Genomic DNA, 17,246 nt, shown 5'->3' on the forward strand with positions numbered 1-17,246 from the left:
CAGACCCAAACATTTAAATGGTGAATCAAAGTGATGATGTTTGCAGTGACAAGGAGGCTTGTATTAGCACTGGGTAATTTCACTAGTCTCCTAAAAATTGCAAAAATGAATTATTTTGGTCATGAAAATATACAGCAGAGCAAATGAAAAAAATGTTCACTGTAATAAATTCTGTTTTTGCAAACCACCACACGGGAAAATGTTATTGGTTTTCCCTTTGACTCCGTCAACAACAATAAATGAAAAATAAACTCTATTTTCAATTAGTTTAAAATACAGTCATGCTCCATATATGTTCTATGTTCTATGTACCAATGCCTTATGCTGCCACCTTCTGACAGTTGCATCAGAGGATGCTCTTTAAAAAGATGAGTATTTCATGACCACCGGATATCTTAAAGCACTTTATAATCATTTTAGTACCTTTTAGAGTTTATTTACTGTTGTAATATAGGAAACCCAACAACTAATTTGGACATGACTCCCAAAAATAACAATAAGACAATGATGAAATAATGAGGGATGGAGATGGGCAGGGCAATGAATGGACCTCCCCCACTTTGGAATAATGCTATGGATCTTTTACATCCACTCAAACAGACATATGTTGCATTCAGTGTGACACAAAATACAGCACCTAAAGCAGTGCAGCACACCCTGAGTACTGCATTGGAGCATTAAGTGTTCTCTTTTACCCTCAAATCAGAGAGTAGGACTTGAACCCAGAACCTCATGATTCAAAAGTGCTATCAACCCAGCCATAACTGATATTCAAGACCGAAAACCAGCTGTTGAACATTTTTATTATTTTAATAACAGTGCAAAACAAAAGGACGTATAAGGAGTCCCCAGCTGTCATCTAATACGAACAAGTTACAGTTACTAAAGCACAAGGATGTATCAGCCAAGCAGAATCACAATGCAACAGCCAGTGGGAGCTCCTTTGAGGCTATTTTGAAATAGAATAAAAATAAAATTAAGAGAATGCCAAAAACCTGAGGTAAAAAAAAAAATGCTGGATATCTTCGGTCATTCAGTCAACAACTGTGGAGATGGGAACAGAGTTAACAGGCAGAATTTACTTGAGGCTACGAAAGAGGAAACAATGGTGGGGACCTGGACGAATTGAGTGGGAGTATTGGATTCAGGAAAATTACCCTCAATTAAGTCGGGAGCAGTACGAACTGAAGCAGGAATCCCACCCATTAGCAGTGAAGTGCAAATTAGCATCATCGATTGACACTCAATGATTACTGACAGAATTCAGGGGTGGTTCATGCTGTGGGATGGGTGTAGTTGGGGATATATGGGGTAAGTATGGACTCAGTTGAACAGTTATTCAGGAGTTAGACTAGGTATTTAATCGTCTATTTTTTTCGTGAATAATTATTTTGCTTAATTTCATTAGAACCCTCCAAATTCTTTTGAAGATTTTTGCAGAGGTCCAAGTGTAGGAGAATTGCCCAGTGGAATCTTCAATTTCTTTTCATTCTTTCGGAGTCTACTACTACGGAGATCTGCAGAATGTCTGGGCATTGAAAATCCAAGCCATAATGTAACTTCCAGCAATAACTGCTTTACCGCATCTTCAGTGATGGAATCTTCATTAATGGAATCTTCAGTAATGGAAATATAGGAACATAAGAGAGAGGGGTGTGAGTAGGCCATTCAGCTCATTGAGCATGCTCTGCCCTATAAACAAATTATGGCTGATCTTCCACTTTGATGCCATTTCACACACTATCTCCATATCATTTTATATTTTTAATATCTAGAAATCTGTCAATCTCTTGAATACAATCAATGACTAGACCTCCAAAGCTCACTGGGATAGGGAGACTCCAAAGAATCACTAGTCTCTGTGTGAAGAAACTTCTCCTCATCTTGGTCTATCTCTTATATTCAGACCATGTCCTCTCATTCTAGACCTTCTAACCAGGGCAAACAAAATTTCCTGCATGCACCCTGTCAGAATTTTGCAGGTTTATTGAGATCAAGGCTCTCCCGTGTGAAATGCAGGCTGCCCAACAAAACTGTTGTCTTTGTTTGGCCTCATGGTGGCCAGAGAGAGTGGGTTCCCTCACTGACAGAATCTGAAAGCCACCAACCCCTCCACCCTTCCATTCAACCACCTTGCACCAATCCCTTTGATGACTCCCATCTTGCAGCCTCAGTGCTATCATGCTTACCTGTGCCCAGGGATCCACTTGTATTCCTTCGGCTGGTCCTCGGAGACTAGCCATCAGCAGCAAATACTGAGGGCGATGCCGCCAGCAATGGTAAACTATTGACTCTGAATAGTCAGCTACTCTCAGGTAACATTTCTGTCTTGGAGTTCTCAGTCCCCCGTATGGCCAGCTACTGACCAGCAGCTACCTAACCATTCGATCTCCCTGATATTGCACTGCACATCCTCCGTGCAATGGGCTGCTATTGCTGCTCCAGCAGGTAGTGACATTCGAACTCCCCCACCCCATCCCCCAAATCACAAGAAATAAAATCCGGCCAACATTTCAGGCAATAGGGTGACCTATCTGAGTTCAGTTCATGTCAGCCAACACCCCAAACAAGGAAATATATCCTTACTTTTTTCCGTACAGTTCTGCTTACCGCACTAGCAGAAGGATGTGGATGCTTTGGAGAGGGTACAGAAAAGGTTTACCAGGATGTTGCCTGGTATGGGGGATTTTAGCTATGAAGAAAGGTTGGATAGACTGGGTTTGATTTCACTGGAATCCAGGAGGTTGAGGGGGCAACCTGTTAGACGTTTATAAGATTGTGAATGGCATGGATAGACTGGAAAGTATGAGGCTTTTTCCCAGGGTGGAAGGGTCAATTACTGGGGGACACAAATTCAAGGTGCGGGGGTGAAGTTTAAAAGAGATGTGCAAGGCAGGTTTTTCACACAGAGGGTGGTCATTGCCTGGAACGTGCTGCTAGAGGAGGTGATGGATGCAGACACAATAGCAGCATTCAAGAATCACCTGGACGAATACATGAATAGGAAGGGAATAGAGGGATACAGATCCTGTAAGTAAAGACAGTTTTAATATGGAAGGGTAAAATGCATTACAGGCTTGGAGGGCTGAAGGGCCTGTTCCTGTGCTGTATTGTTCTTTGCTCTTGTTCTTCGGAACTTGGGTGTGAATTTACGAGCCAGCGATGGTTTTGTTTCGATAGAAAGTAAGCATTATATGACTAACTATACTGACTGATGAATGGCTGCCTTTATTACCAGTTTGACGACAAGGAGTGCACCCATGCAGTACATGACATTACTGCTAGCAGTATCACAGCAAAGAGTATGAAAATACAATAGGTAGTTTTCAAACACCTTGAAGGAACTCACCTCTTGGGATATGGGCTCACTCATTGCCAAACTCCCAGTCACTGCTGTGCTGCCTCATTGTTCACTGGACAATGAGGGAGGGGAACAATGAGGGAGGGAGGGATTGAGGAGTAGGGAGCAGAGCAACCAGGGAAGTAGCAAGGAGTGGCAAAGGAGTCACTGACGAAGGGAGCGGGGCATTATGTGACACGGAAAATGGAACACTGAATGAAGCAGCAAGCTGGAGAGTGTGACACTGAATGGAGATGTGAGGGGAGTGAGGGTAGAAAGAATTCCTTGGGCATCAGTGGGCACCACACATTTGGGCAGAGTCAGGACCAGCTTCTAGTGTCAAGTGCAAAATGATGATGTCAGCAGTGCCAACATCCTCTGCCTGTGCTGTGGCAAGAGATCCACCATTAAAGATTTGCAAATTTGGATGTGTTAAGCAGTGCCAGCCATGATGAATGATCAGAATTTAACAACACAGAAAGAAATGCCTATTGGCATGAGAGCTACAAGCATTTATTGCTGCCAATGAAGATTAAAGCATTGACACATATCAGAATTTCTATACTGGCATCAGAGAGAGACGGAGAATCTGCTTGTGTCAAGTTATTTAGCCTCAGGGAATCAACATGCAAACAAACTTCTTCCAGCAAGTTTTAATCTTCAGATGATTAGAAACTAAAGCAAAATTAACAATAACAGACAATTAAAGAATCATAGAGTCATAGAGATATACAACACGGAAACAGATCCTTTGGTCCAACTTGTCCATGCCGACCAGATATCCGATATAAATCTAGTCCCATTTGCCAGCATTTGGCCTACATCCCTCTAAACCCTTTGTATGCCCATCCAGATGCCTTTTAAATGGTGTAATTGTACCAGTCTCTACCACTTCCTCTGGCAGTTCATCCCATACTCACACCATCCTCTGGGTGAAGAGGTTGCCCCTTAGGGCCTTTTTAAATCTTTCCCCTCTCACTTTAAACCTATGCCCTCTAGTTTTGGACTCCGCCACCCCAGGGAAAAGACCTTGTTTGTTTACCCTATCCATGCCCCTCATGATTTTATAAACCTCTATAAAGTCACCCCTCAGCCTCCGAATTTCCAGTGAAAATAGCTCCAGCCCATTCAGCCTCTCCCTATAGGTCAAACCCTCCAACCCTGGCAACATCCTTGCAAATCTTTTCTGAACCTTTTCAAGTTACACAACATCCTTCCTATAACAAGGAGACCAGAAATTCTTTCAGGTATTGGTGCATCTGTCTAAAAAAACTGGATCATGATGGAGATGCAAATCTTAACCTGCTGACATGATTTTGAACTGCAACAAAGTCTGATGATGAGAAACAAAAACTGTGAATTAATAGAGATAGCAAGAACTGCAGATGCTTGAATCAGTGACAAACAATATGGAGCTGAAGGAACACAGCAGGCCAGGCGAGAGCAGTCCCTATGAAAGGCAGATAGGGTTGGGGAGAGAAATATCTCTTTGGTTGTGGGGTAGGAATCAGGTTCTGAACGGTCTGCTTTCCAGGGCAGATGCCAGAGCTGGATCTTAACAAAATGGACACGGAAGGAAAAGCTTTCAGGGAAGGGATGCTTCTGTGTGATTCTCCATCATGGTCAGATGAGTGGGAACATGTTTCTTCGGAATGTGGAGGAACAAGACCATGTTCTGATGCTAAATACAGACAACAATTTGCTGCACTTGTAATGAAAACAAATGACCAAGCCAGTTATGAAATGAAACCTTCTAAATGGTTACAACAAATTGCAAAAAGCTCAACACTCCAGCAGATGTCAGTCCAATCGCTATCATTGTAACCTTAAGCTGAGTTGCATAGCAACAGGAACACAATGGTAAGGATTTTTTTCACAAGTTTCCTAACAATCATCTTCAGATGCAATAATATCATTTTCAAAAAGAGCTTTCACTAACTAGAAGTGAAATAATCTCCTTATGAGTTTGATAAACTAATTGCTGACCTATTTTGCCAAATGGCTAGAAACAAAGGCCACTCATGGTTTTTTTTCCAGAACATTTCTTGTTTTTCTCAGGGTTTCTGTTTTGATGTATGGAACAGGAATTTTGCAGGTCTGCGTGTTTCTGCTCAGCCATTGGTAAAGGAAGCTCTTACCAAGATGGTATGGTTGGACATTATCGAAGCAGTGAGCGCCAGAAGCATTATGCCAACATTCTGGATGAGGAAACGGGTTTATGACCTCACCAGGTCAAGAGAAGTAATTACATTTGTTAATTCACCTACACCCTGTGGTTTCACCCTCTTTCTCTAAACCTTGCGAGACATATTCCATTATAGCATTGCTCACTTCCACTGATTCAACTTTGAGCAGTATTCAGCCCTTATTTTCTATGAACTTCATCACTTCCCGATTCCTTCAAATCTCATTGCTCCTCACCCCAGTCTTTATGTAACATGAGGTACCTGTCTCATTGTCACCTTCAGCAAATGCACTGCATTCATCTGATGAGCAACTGATCATCAGTCATTCACAACATACCAGCTTTTCCCACAAAGCACTACTGACCTGAAAAGTTGGACTTTGTCTTACTACTAGCTTTGGGGCCCTAACATGGAGCGTAAGGCCAGACCCTGCCTGCACTTACCAACAGCAGGCCTGGTTTGGCAATATTCCTGAGGCTGGGCTCCTACTTCACAGTCTGCGATTGCCCAACCCTGCCACCAATCAATTAAGAAGGAAGTGGGCTTCTGCTGCTGCTGCTCTAATCAGAGGCTAAGCAGCTCCAACACCTTAGCAGTGCTCCAGGTAGGGGGCGCTGCTGATCACACAGCTTGAGGATCTCAGGTAGATACATTTACCTCCAGGTAGGCCAGTTAAAGGGAAAAAAATAATCAGACATAATGTTGGAACAAGCAGATGCCTTCCCTGTTTAAAACCCTCCTTTGGATCTTCAGCTCCAACAACTCTAGGTTGTTAGTTTTTAAAGCAAAAGGCTGTGGGGTTAAACCTTGAGCAAGAGGTGTGTTGGAATACTCCCCACTTGCCTTCATCACTAATGCGATGCAGGCGTTGCTGGCTGCCCAGCATTTATTGCCCATCCCTAGTTGCCTTTGATGTCAACTGCCAATTCTGAGGAAGCGTCTCTCAGCCCGAAACATTAACTCTGATTTCCCTCCACAGACCCTGCCAGACCTGCTGAGCTTTTCCAGCAATTTCTAATTTTGTTTCTGATTTATAGCATCCACAGTTTTTTTTTCGGTTTTTACCCTTCATAAAACCATGCTGACTCTGATAGGTTGCATTTCGACTTTCCAAATGTCCCATCACTACTTCCTCAGAGATGGATACAGTCGATGACACAGTCTCGATACCATTACTGCCTAAAGAAGAAGGCTTCCTTCATAATGGATTCTAATAATTTCTCAATGGCTGACATTAAACTAACTGATCTAAGGTTTTCTCTGATCTGCCTCCCTCCTTTTTGAATAAGGGTGTTACATTAGCATCTTTCCGATCCACTGGAAGCTTTCCATAATCAAGGAAATTTGGCAATATTAAAATCGACATCTGTTGCCACTTCCTTTGAACCTGTAATATGTAAGCCATAGGCCCTGGGGACTTGCATGCTTTCAATCCCAATAGTTTGCTCAGTACTTTTTCCCTAGTGAAGACAATTGTTTTAAGTTTCTCTTTAGCTACAATTTCTGCCTTACTTGTTGCTTTTGGGATGGTTTTAGCGTCCTCCATCATGGTATAATCCCATAACAAATAATCTTACTTGAAGAAAGCTGTTTTGAACTTTGCATTTTCTTCAAAAGTATCTTCTTTTCTGGCTGTTGCCTTAACTTGAAAGTTTATCCTTTTCATTGCAATATCATGCTATCACAAGTCCAACGACAAGATAATTGGGTGATTCACCTGTCAATCATATCTGCACTGCTACAAATTACTGGATTTGATTTTCTGCAAATAATTTTGTACTTGGTAACTATTGTCCATCATTGCATTTTACTGGAGAAATAATCCTACTTTCGTCAGTGATTCACTTGGTTTGCTATAGTTCATAGAAACATTGTTTAAACAGACTGAGTCTGCAAGTCCCAGATGGGAGGAATTCATCAGATCCAGTTGGGATGACAGAGAGCTGAGATCTCCACTTCTATATCTGCAGATCATAATGAGATGCTCTTGAGACTTTTTCAGTCATTGCTTTGTGTAATGACTTCATTTGCATTGCAAGAAATTGGAAAGTTAGCGATCATACGACAGAAAGTTAGTTTATCAGCTAACATACTTTGCTTTGTTCCTGTAGTAAAGGCATAAATCTATATCTCTTTAAAAAACTGAGCCTCATAATTTAAATGGTGTCTGCTAGACAATATTCCATTCTTATACCTTTATCACCATACAAAGTGACTCCATTGTACTAGGGTTTTGGAATGCAGATAAACCAGTCCAAACATAGAGGGCAGAGTGTATACTTCATGATCAAATTCTTGTTGTTAATTGTGAGAGAATGGCTTGTTGCCAACTGGTGTACTGATGAGGATTGGCTGGGAATGTTTGATCTCAGTGTCAAGGGTTCCTGTTTCTGAGCCAAGTTCAAACAAAGGGTTCGTAAAGTGCTGGTTTCCTTTTCCTTGCTACACACAACATTAGTTTAAGAATTTTGAAATCTTTAACTGGCACTCTCCTGGCTGTATTATATTTGGCTGATATTATTGAGTTCTCATAGAAATTCCCTTCAGCATGTAAATCAGTTTGCTGTGATTCCTTGATAATTGTTTAAAATTTTAAGCAAAGTGTTTTGTAGGTGCTCTGATAGCCTTTTATTAAAAAAAACATAAAACCTACTTCTATAAATGCTGGCCATTCTTTCTTCTTGCCAAGCGACGTCAGCTGGATAATTTCACAATCCTGGGTTATTCCCATGGGTTCCAGGTTCAATCCCAGGTCTGCTGAATTTGTGAATCTCTGCCACTGCTGTGTTAGAGCTCCGTACTCCTCAGTGAGAGTGAAGGTGTGAAACAGTCACTATTTCTTCCTGGTTCTGTGGCTGACAAAGACAGGATACCTGGCTGAAGACACCAAGATGTAATCGCATGGTTCAGAGAAACAGTTCTTTGCAATGAGGCCCATCAAGTTAAGATTTTTTTTATCCCTACAGTGTGGAAACAGGCCATTCGGCCCAACAAGTCCACACCGCCCCTCCGAGGAGCATCCCACCCTTGACCCATTCTCCTACCCCTACATTTTCCCTTGTCTAACATACCTAACCTAAACACTCCTGGACACTATAGGCAATTTAGCATGGCCAATCCACGTAGCCTGCACATCTTTGGACTGTGGGAAGAAACCAGAGCACCTGGAGGAAACCCACACAGACACAGGGAGAATGTGCAAACTCCACACAGACAGTCACCCGAGGGTGGAATTGAACCTGGGTCCCTGGTGCTGTGAGGCAGCAGTGCTAACCACTGAGCCACCGCCCTTTATAACGTACCTTAGTGGGACTCAATGATTTTTCAGATAGGTTTGCCTGGTGGTGAGGCTTAAATTGAATTTTTTTTTCCTGTATTCATTCATGATGAGGGTGTCGCTGTATAGACAGCATTTATTGCCCATCCCTAATTGCTCAGAGGGCAGTTAAGAGTCAACCACTTTGCTGTGGGTCTGGAGTCACATGTAGGCCAGACCAGGTAAGGATGGAGGTTTTCTTTCCTAAAGGACATTAGGGAACCAGATGGGTTTTTTCCGACAATGGATTCATGGTCATCAATAGGTTCTTAATTTCAGATATTTATTGAATTCAAATTCCACCATCTGCTGTGGCGGGATTTGAACCCAGGTCATCAGAATGTTATCTGGGTCTCTGGATTAACAGTGCAGCAATAATACCACTAGGCCATTGCCTCGACCCAGGGGTGTTGGGGCTCTTATGGTGCGGTGGTAGTGTTCCTACCTCTGAGCCAGGAGGCCTGGGTTCCAGTCCCACCTGCTTCACAGGTATATCATAATGTCTCTGAACAGATTGATGAGAAAATATTGAATTGAAATGAGATTCAAGCTTGCATTTAATGAGTCTAATGGAAACTTTACCCACTCCCTAAATGAGCTAAATAACTAATCAGCTGGTGGAGCTATTGCAATTGAATTATCTCCAGCAATCATTTCCAGCTGATCAGGGAAGTTAAAGGTATTTTGACTCAACTTGCTCGGTTGTGTTATGGTAAACTTCTGGAGCAGGTAAGACTTGAGCAAGGCTTGCTTGGCCCAGAGAGAGGAAAATTAACATTACATTGCAGAGTACTTCAGGAAAGTTAAAACCTTTATGAAATTTACAGTCAATCTTCCTATACTAAGTGACAACATCAGTATTTCTGAATGTACACAAGCCAGTAGGCTGTACTGAGCCACAATTTAATACTGGATGACAGTCAGTACTTCAGTCTTAGGTGACACTAAGAATTTTTGCAATAGACAGTTTTACTGCATCATATTGATCAGAAGACTTAGATGATAGTTAATATTTCCATGCTCAGTAATTATAAGGGTTATTTTAAAAATAAAACAAGCAACGAGGAGAAGTAAGCATTGGTACATTGTTGCAGAAGGGATTAAGAGAGACCATAGACTTAATAGGATAGTTCTAAAGCATACACAGGGACAGAGGGATCTGCAATTGGAATTTCACTAGCCTCTCTAAAAATCTGTTACAATACTCAGCTGGATCCATCACATATGTGCCACCAATTAATATCTTCCCTGTTATTAGCCACATTGGAAAACAAATTGTATCATTATCCAACATCAGTGACTGACTTATCTCTCAATGTCTGATTCTCAATTAGGAAAATAGGGAAATATAATCAAGCGGGCTGCTTTGTCCTGGATGGTGTCAAGCTTCTTGAGTGTTGTTGGGGCTGCAGTGCATCCAGGCAAGTGGGGAGTATTCCATCACACTCCTGACTTCTGCTTTGCAGATGGTGGGCAGGCTTTGGGGAATCAGGAGGTGAGTTACTTGCCACAGTATTCCCAGCTTCTGGCCTGCTCTTGTAGCCACTGTGTTTATGTGGTGAATCCAGTTGAGTTTCTGGTCAATGATAACCCCCACCCCAGATATTGATCGTGGAATATTCAATGATGGTAACACCACTGACTGTCAAGGGACAGTGGTTAGATTGTCTCTTATTGGTGATGGTCATAGCCTGGCATTTGTGTGGCGTGAATATCACTTGTCACTTGTCAGCCCAAACCTGGATATTGTCCAGATCCTGTTGCATTTGTACATAAACTGCTTCAGTATCTGACCAGATGTGAGTGATGCTGAACATTGTGCAACCATCCAGGAAAACCCCCATTTTCTGACCTTATGATAAATGGAAGGTCATTGATGAAGCAGCTGAAGATGGTTGGGCCTAGGACACTACACTGATGAACTCCTGCAGAGGTGTCCTGGAGCTGAGATGACTGACCTCCAAAAACCGCGACCATCTTCCTATGTGCCAGGTATGGCTCTAACCAGTGGAGTGTTTGCCCCCTGATTTCAGTTTTGCTAGGGTTCTTAATGCTGTCACTGTCACTCTCACCTCACCTCTGGAATTCAGTTGTTTTGTTTATGTTTGAACCATGGCTGTAATGAGATCAGGAGCTGAGTGGCTCTGGCGGAACCCAAACTGGGCGTCGCTGAGCAGGTTATTTCTGAGCAGGTGCTGCTTGATCGCACTGTTAATGACACCTTCCATCACTTTACTGATGATCGAGAGGAGACTGATGGGGCGGTAATTGGCTGGGTTGGATTTGTCCTGCTTTTTGTGTACAGGACATACCATGGCAATATTCCACATTGTTGGGTAGATAGCAGTGTTGTAACCATACTGGAACAGCTTGGCTAGGGGAACGAGAAGTTCTGGAGCACAAGTCTTCAATACTATTGCTGGAATGTTGTAAGGGTCCATAGCCTTTGCGGTGTCCAGTGCATCCAACTGTTTCCTGATATCACGGGGAGTGAATCGAATTGGCTGAAGTCTGGTATCTATGATTCTGGGAACCATTGGAGGAGGCCAAGATGGATCATCCACTCGGCACTTCTGGCTGAAGATCGCTGCAAAAGCTTCAGCTTTAAATGTTGCAGGTGTCATTAACAATGCTATCAAGCAGTACCTGCTCATCAATAACCTGCTTAGTGACACCATATTTGGGTTTCAGGGTCACTCAGCTACTGACCTCATTACAGCCTTGTTCAAACATGGACAAAAGAGCTGAATTCCGTCATTGAGGATGGGGATGTTTGTGGAGCCTCCTCCTCCAGTGAGTTGTTTAATTGTCCAGCACCATTCACGACTGGATGTAGCAGGACTGCAGAACTTAGATCTGATCTGTCAATTGTGGGATCGCTTAGCTGTCTATCACTTGCTACTAATGCTGCTTGTAGGCAATGCAAATAGTCCTGTTTTGTAGCTTCCCCAGGTTGACACCTTATTTTTAGATATGCCTGGTGCTGCTCCTGGCATGCCCTCCTGCACTCTCCCTTGAACCAGGGTTGATCACCTAGGTGGATGGTAATAGGTGAGTGGGGGATATGCCGGGCCGTGAGGTTACAGCTTGTGCTGGAGTACAGTTCTGCTGCTATTGATGGCCCACAGTGCCTCATGGCTGCCCAGTCCTGAGTTGCTGGATCTGTTCAAAGTCTGTCCCATTTAGTATGGTGATAGTGGCACACATGATGAAGATTATTATCAATGTGGAGGTGGCACTTCATCTCCACAAGGACTGTGCGGTGTTCGCTCTTACTGATATTGTCATGGACAATTCCACGTTGATAAGATTTATTTTAATTCATATTTGCATTTGACAACTCATTTTCTCTAATTTATAATCTTCAGGTGTTAGGCATCCACAGCTCTTTGTTTTATTTTTCTGTAATCTCATCTGTTCATTTAACATTAATGATGTTTTTACATTGTGTGGTCCTCACATTAAACTCTCAAACAGTGTAAAATTTTTATCGTGGAATCTGTCCAAAAACATTAAACAATTAGGGTCTGTAAAAATAACAGGCTCTAAAGAGTTGTTGAATATGAAGATTTCAAAATTTTGTAGACCCAAGATCAGGCTCCATGCTTCCTTCTCCACCATTGAGTATTTTTGGTGACACATATTTAATTTGCTGGAAAGATAACTAACTACCCTTTGAACACCTTCTTATTTCTCTTTACCAACCTGCACCAACACCAATAATATCAGCCGCTAAAGCTTCTCATAATGAGGAGCTGCTAAATTGATGCAACGGTCAGTCCAGTTTTTAAGACATTATTTTATTTTATCTATTCACATTTCTTGCCTTTCTTCAATAAACCTGTCAAAGGAGTTTCCACATTGCTGATATTTGGACCAAATCTCCAAAAAACAAAACACTCATGCCATTATATAATAGAATTCCAAGTTTTGTCTTAGGCATTGCAGCTATTTTTGTTGTTCTAAGTATTACTTTCCTTCTCTCGCGTTGTAGTACAAATTAGTCAATTCACGCTAGCAAATTGACTTGTAGACAGATTTGTGATCCCTTGTAAATGTTCTTCACAGGTTTAGCTGAACATCAACCAAATTAACTACAAGGTAGTTGTGTAATCCTAGAATGACCTTGATGGTTAATCATTGAAAGGTAACTGGTGTAGTTTTCCATCCAAATGGCACAAAATTATATTTATGAAGTCTCCTGGAGTACTGTGTGCAGTTCTGGTCACCCTGGATGTTATTAAAATGGAGAGAGTTCAGAATAGATTTTCCAGGATGTTGCCAGGAATGGAGGGTGTGAGATTTAAAAATAGACTGGACAGAGTGGGACGTTTATTTGACTGGAGTGTAGGAGGTTGAGGGCTGACCTTATTGATGTTCATAAAATCATGAGGGCATAGATAAGGTGAATGACAGGGGTCATTAACCTAGGGTGGGGGAGTTGGAAACGAGAGTGCATATTTTTAATTGAGAGGAGAAAGATTTAAAATGGACATGAGGGGTAATGTTTTACACAGAGTGGTTCCTGCATGGAATGAACTGCCAGAGAATGTAATGTATTGAATGAATATATTTAATGAATGTATTCAAGAAGTGGCTAGATATAGCACTTGGGGTGAATGGGATCAAAGGTTATGGGGAGAAAGCAGGATTAGGCTGTTGAGTTGGATGATCAGCCATGATTGTGAAGAATGGCGGAGCAGGCTCGATGGGCCAAATGGCCTCCTCCTGCTCTTATCTTCTTTGTTTTTATGTTTCGAAGTGGTGGATGCAGTTGCAACATTTAAAAGACATTTAGATCAGTTCATGAATAGGAAAGGTTTGGAGAGATTTTGGCCAGGAGCAGGTAGGTGGGACTGATTCAGTTTGGGATTATGGTCAGCATGGACTGGTTGGACCAAAGGGTCTGTTCCCATGCTGTATGACTCTGACTCCATCTGGTGTTACAATAGCCAATACTTCTTTGGCTCCTTCAGTCAATGGACTCTGCCAATATCTATATTACAAGCCAATTATTCGAACAAATCATGTTAATTCCAATCCTCTCAAGACAATCTGCCAATTGTGGAATCAATACAAATTATGTTTGTCACCACATTGACATTACAATAAATCTTACCCGGGCTCATATCATATGTCAGGACTCATAGTCATCCATGTCCAAGGATCCTGAACTACAATGACTTTATTTTTAGGAGCAAATTACTGCAGATGCTGGAATCTGTACTGAAAGCAACAAATGCTGGAGATCACAGCGGGTCAGGCAGCATCCATGGCGAGAAAGCAAGCGAACGTATCAAGTCTAGACAACTCTTCAAGAGAGCTGATGTGAAGTGTGGGGGTGGGTAGCATTTATGCAAAAGGATACGGGGGAAGAGGGTTGGAGTGCTGGGGGGACAAAGGATGTTGATAGTTCAGATTAAGTGATTGGAATGTCAGAATGGCAGACTGGAAAGAACAGACATGGGGTGCGGGTTGGGAGAGGGGAGAGAGGGTGACAGAGAACATAACAAGCAAAGCTAAATGAAAGGGAAGGAATGCATTCACAATTTGAGGGTGCTGAACTCAATATTGAGCCCAGAAGGTTGTAAGGTGCTTAGTTTGAAGATGAGATGTTGCTCCTTCAGTTTGCGCTGTAATTCATTGGAGCATTGTAGCATGTGAGTAAGACGCTGTGTTAAAATGACCGGCTACAGGAAGCTTGCACATGGACTGGAGGTGTTCCATAAAGCGGTCACTCAGTCTACGTTTGGTTTCTCCAATGTAGAGTAGGCCACATTGGGTGCAGCAAATCCAATACACCAGATTGGAGGAGGTACAAGTGAAATGCTGCTTCACCTGGAAAGACTGTTAAGGCCCTTGTATGGCGAGCAGGGAGGAGGTGAAAGGGCAGGTGTTGCACCTTCTAAGGTTACATCCATTATATCTATACGGCTTTACTCCCTTTGGCTGACAGACTTTTAAATTCTGCTGCATAGTAATGTTGTTTAATTTATTTGTCTTGAAGGCTTTTAACTGTATAGTATAGAAGCAGTGTTATTGCAGTTTTATATTTAATTTCACTCCTTTGAATCTTGAAATTTTCTAATGCCTTTGTACAGCTGCTGGGGCTTGACCACTTTTGTGGTTAAATGGAGGCTTCCGTTTCTTTTTGTTGGTTAAAAATGGACAATTTCTGACTTTTCGCAGCGTAATAAGAGGTCCATGCTTTTCCACAACTATCCCAAATGAAGTCTGGTCTCCTTAATTAATTTTGCCTGAACTCCAGTTTAAATTATGGGACCTCTCACTCTTATTGCAGCCTCAATAGTTTTCTTACTATCTCCTTTGGTTAGATACTGACCATTTTAGGTTTTTAAATTGCCCCTTTGTCACCTTAATGCTGGCTTCACCACTGTATTGGTGCTGCAATCTCAGTTTAAAATACAGCCATGGCCCTTGATTTGCCTACTGTAGACACGCCTCTTGGTGTCCATTTACCACAGTATCGCTGTTTATTGCAAGCTGTAAAGTTCTCCATTTTTAACTTCCTAGCCTGATTGGTGCTATTAATGAAATGTTTGTCCCCCTCCCCACTGGGTTTTTTAACTTTGGTCTCAGAGCTCCAATGCAGATTAATCTTCCTTGTTGAATCTCTGGTCGGGACTGCTCCCGCAGATTCTCGCATCCCAGTGAAATCTGTAACTGGCAGATATGATGAGTCTCTGGCTCCCACTTCAGCACTCTATTACCAGGTCTGAAGTTAAAGGCTTCACCATTCAGTGTTGCTTCGCCCTTGCCAATCTTTCCATAAGTTGCTCTGCAAGCAGTTCCACTGTTCAACTGTACAACTTAACAACTGGCTATTTAGGTGGTTGAAAAATAGAGACCACTTGTCCTTAGGATTTTCTTCGATAAGTCAAACTGTGGTGTTTTTGGCTGTCTGGCCCGGTGAGCAGATGTAGTTGGATGATGTCAGATGACAACTTTATTACCACTTCAATCATGCTCAAGACAAAGTAAAGCAGATGCAATTATTTGGTAGAATCAATGGCACCTACCCAACCTTAATGGCCAACATACTGTTGTCTACAGTTCAAAACTGAGATTGCTATTGCCTTGTCACCCAAAGCAGCTGTTAAGGTTAAAAAAAGGTATAATTTACTCTCCTTCTCAATCTGTACTCCTTCTCAATCTGTTCCAAAATCAGTGTCCTCAGCTTGCTAATACTTGTATGTGGTCAGATTGTGGCCATTGTATGTGCCAACTTCCTATTGTTTTATCTAGTGTTCTGCAGTTCCTACTATCTCTTTTTTTTATATTTCCAGTATTAGTTCCAAATTAATGGGACTTTGGTACTGCTTCACTAAATTAGTGGAACCAGCCTCTTACTCTCTTTAATTCTCCTTAACCTCCCGAGAGACAGTTAATACATCAGAGATAGTAGGAACTGCAGGTGCTGGAGAATCTGAGACAACAAGGTGCAGAACTGGATGAACACAGCAGGCCAAGCAGCATCATAGGAGCAGGAAGGCTGACGTTTCGGGCCTAGACCCTTCATCCTTGTTTTTGTTTCTATTCATGAGACATGAGTGTCCCTGGCTGTGCCACCATTTATTGCCTGTCTTTAGGTGCTATTGAGAAGGTGGTAGCAAGCTGCCTTCTTGAACTGCAGCAGTCCATGTGCTGTAGGTAGGTCCACGACAAAATTAGGGAACGACGATTGATTTCCAAGCCAGAATGGTGAGTATTTTGGAGGGGACCTTGCAGGGGGTGGTGTTCCCATGTATCTGCTGCCCTTGTCCTTCTGGATGGAAGTGGTCACGGGTTTGGAAGGCGCTACCAAAGAAACCTTGATGAATTTCAGCAGTGCACCTTGTAGATAGTACACACTGATGTTGCTGAGTGTCAGTAGTGGAGGGAGTGAATGTTTATGGATGTGGTGCCAATCAAGCGGGCTGCTTTGTCCTGGATGGGTCAAGCTTCTTGAGTGTTTGTTGGGACTGCACTCATCCAGGTTTGTGCCTTGCGTCACAGACACTATATTTCTCCATGTGGCTAATTCAATGTGGAGAATCATGGGCTGATACCATGTGATGAAAGTTTTTTGTCAAGTTTGTTTCAATGACTCCTCCAAATTGATCAGTCCCTCAATTTACTGCCCTTGAGCTATACTTTTCAGGAAGACTTCTGACATCATTTGTTTTACGGTAAACAGGAATAACTATTTATTACTAATGAAAAGTACTCAACAAAATTATGCCAATGACAACGATACAAACTTTTAACTATCCAGACTATAACCCCGAAATCCTCCTTTATCTCCAAGCCAGCAGTTAAACCTGGCAGACAAAACAAAAAAGACAACAAGGTGCAGGGCTGGATGAACACAGCAGGCCAAGCAGCATCATAGGAGCAGAAAGGC

At 42.3% G+C, this 17,246-nt stretch overlaps 1 long non-coding RNA gene across 1 annotated transcript in view; it reads right to left on the reverse strand.

Moving 5' to 3' along the window:
* Positions 1–824: 824 nt before the first annotated feature.
* LOC125485250 overlaps positions 825–17,246 on the reverse strand; it is a 39,123-nt gene continuing 22,701 nt past the window's right edge. Inside the window, exons 2-3 of the long non-coding RNA XR_007263988.1 lie at positions 8,180–8,403; positions 825–1,616 (exon numbers count right to left, since the gene is read on the reverse strand). This is a non-coding gene — a long non-coding RNA (uncharacterized LOC125485250). The remainder of the gene's footprint in view (positions 1,617–8,179; positions 8,404–17,246) is intronic.

This window comes from Rhincodon typus, chromosome 17 (genome assembly GCF_021869965.1).
Source record: "Rhincodon typus isolate 14 chromosome 17, sRhiTyp1.1, whole genome shotgun sequence".
Taxonomy (NCBI): domain Eukaryota; kingdom Metazoa; phylum Chordata; class Chondrichthyes; order Orectolobiformes; family Rhincodontidae; genus Rhincodon; species Rhincodon typus.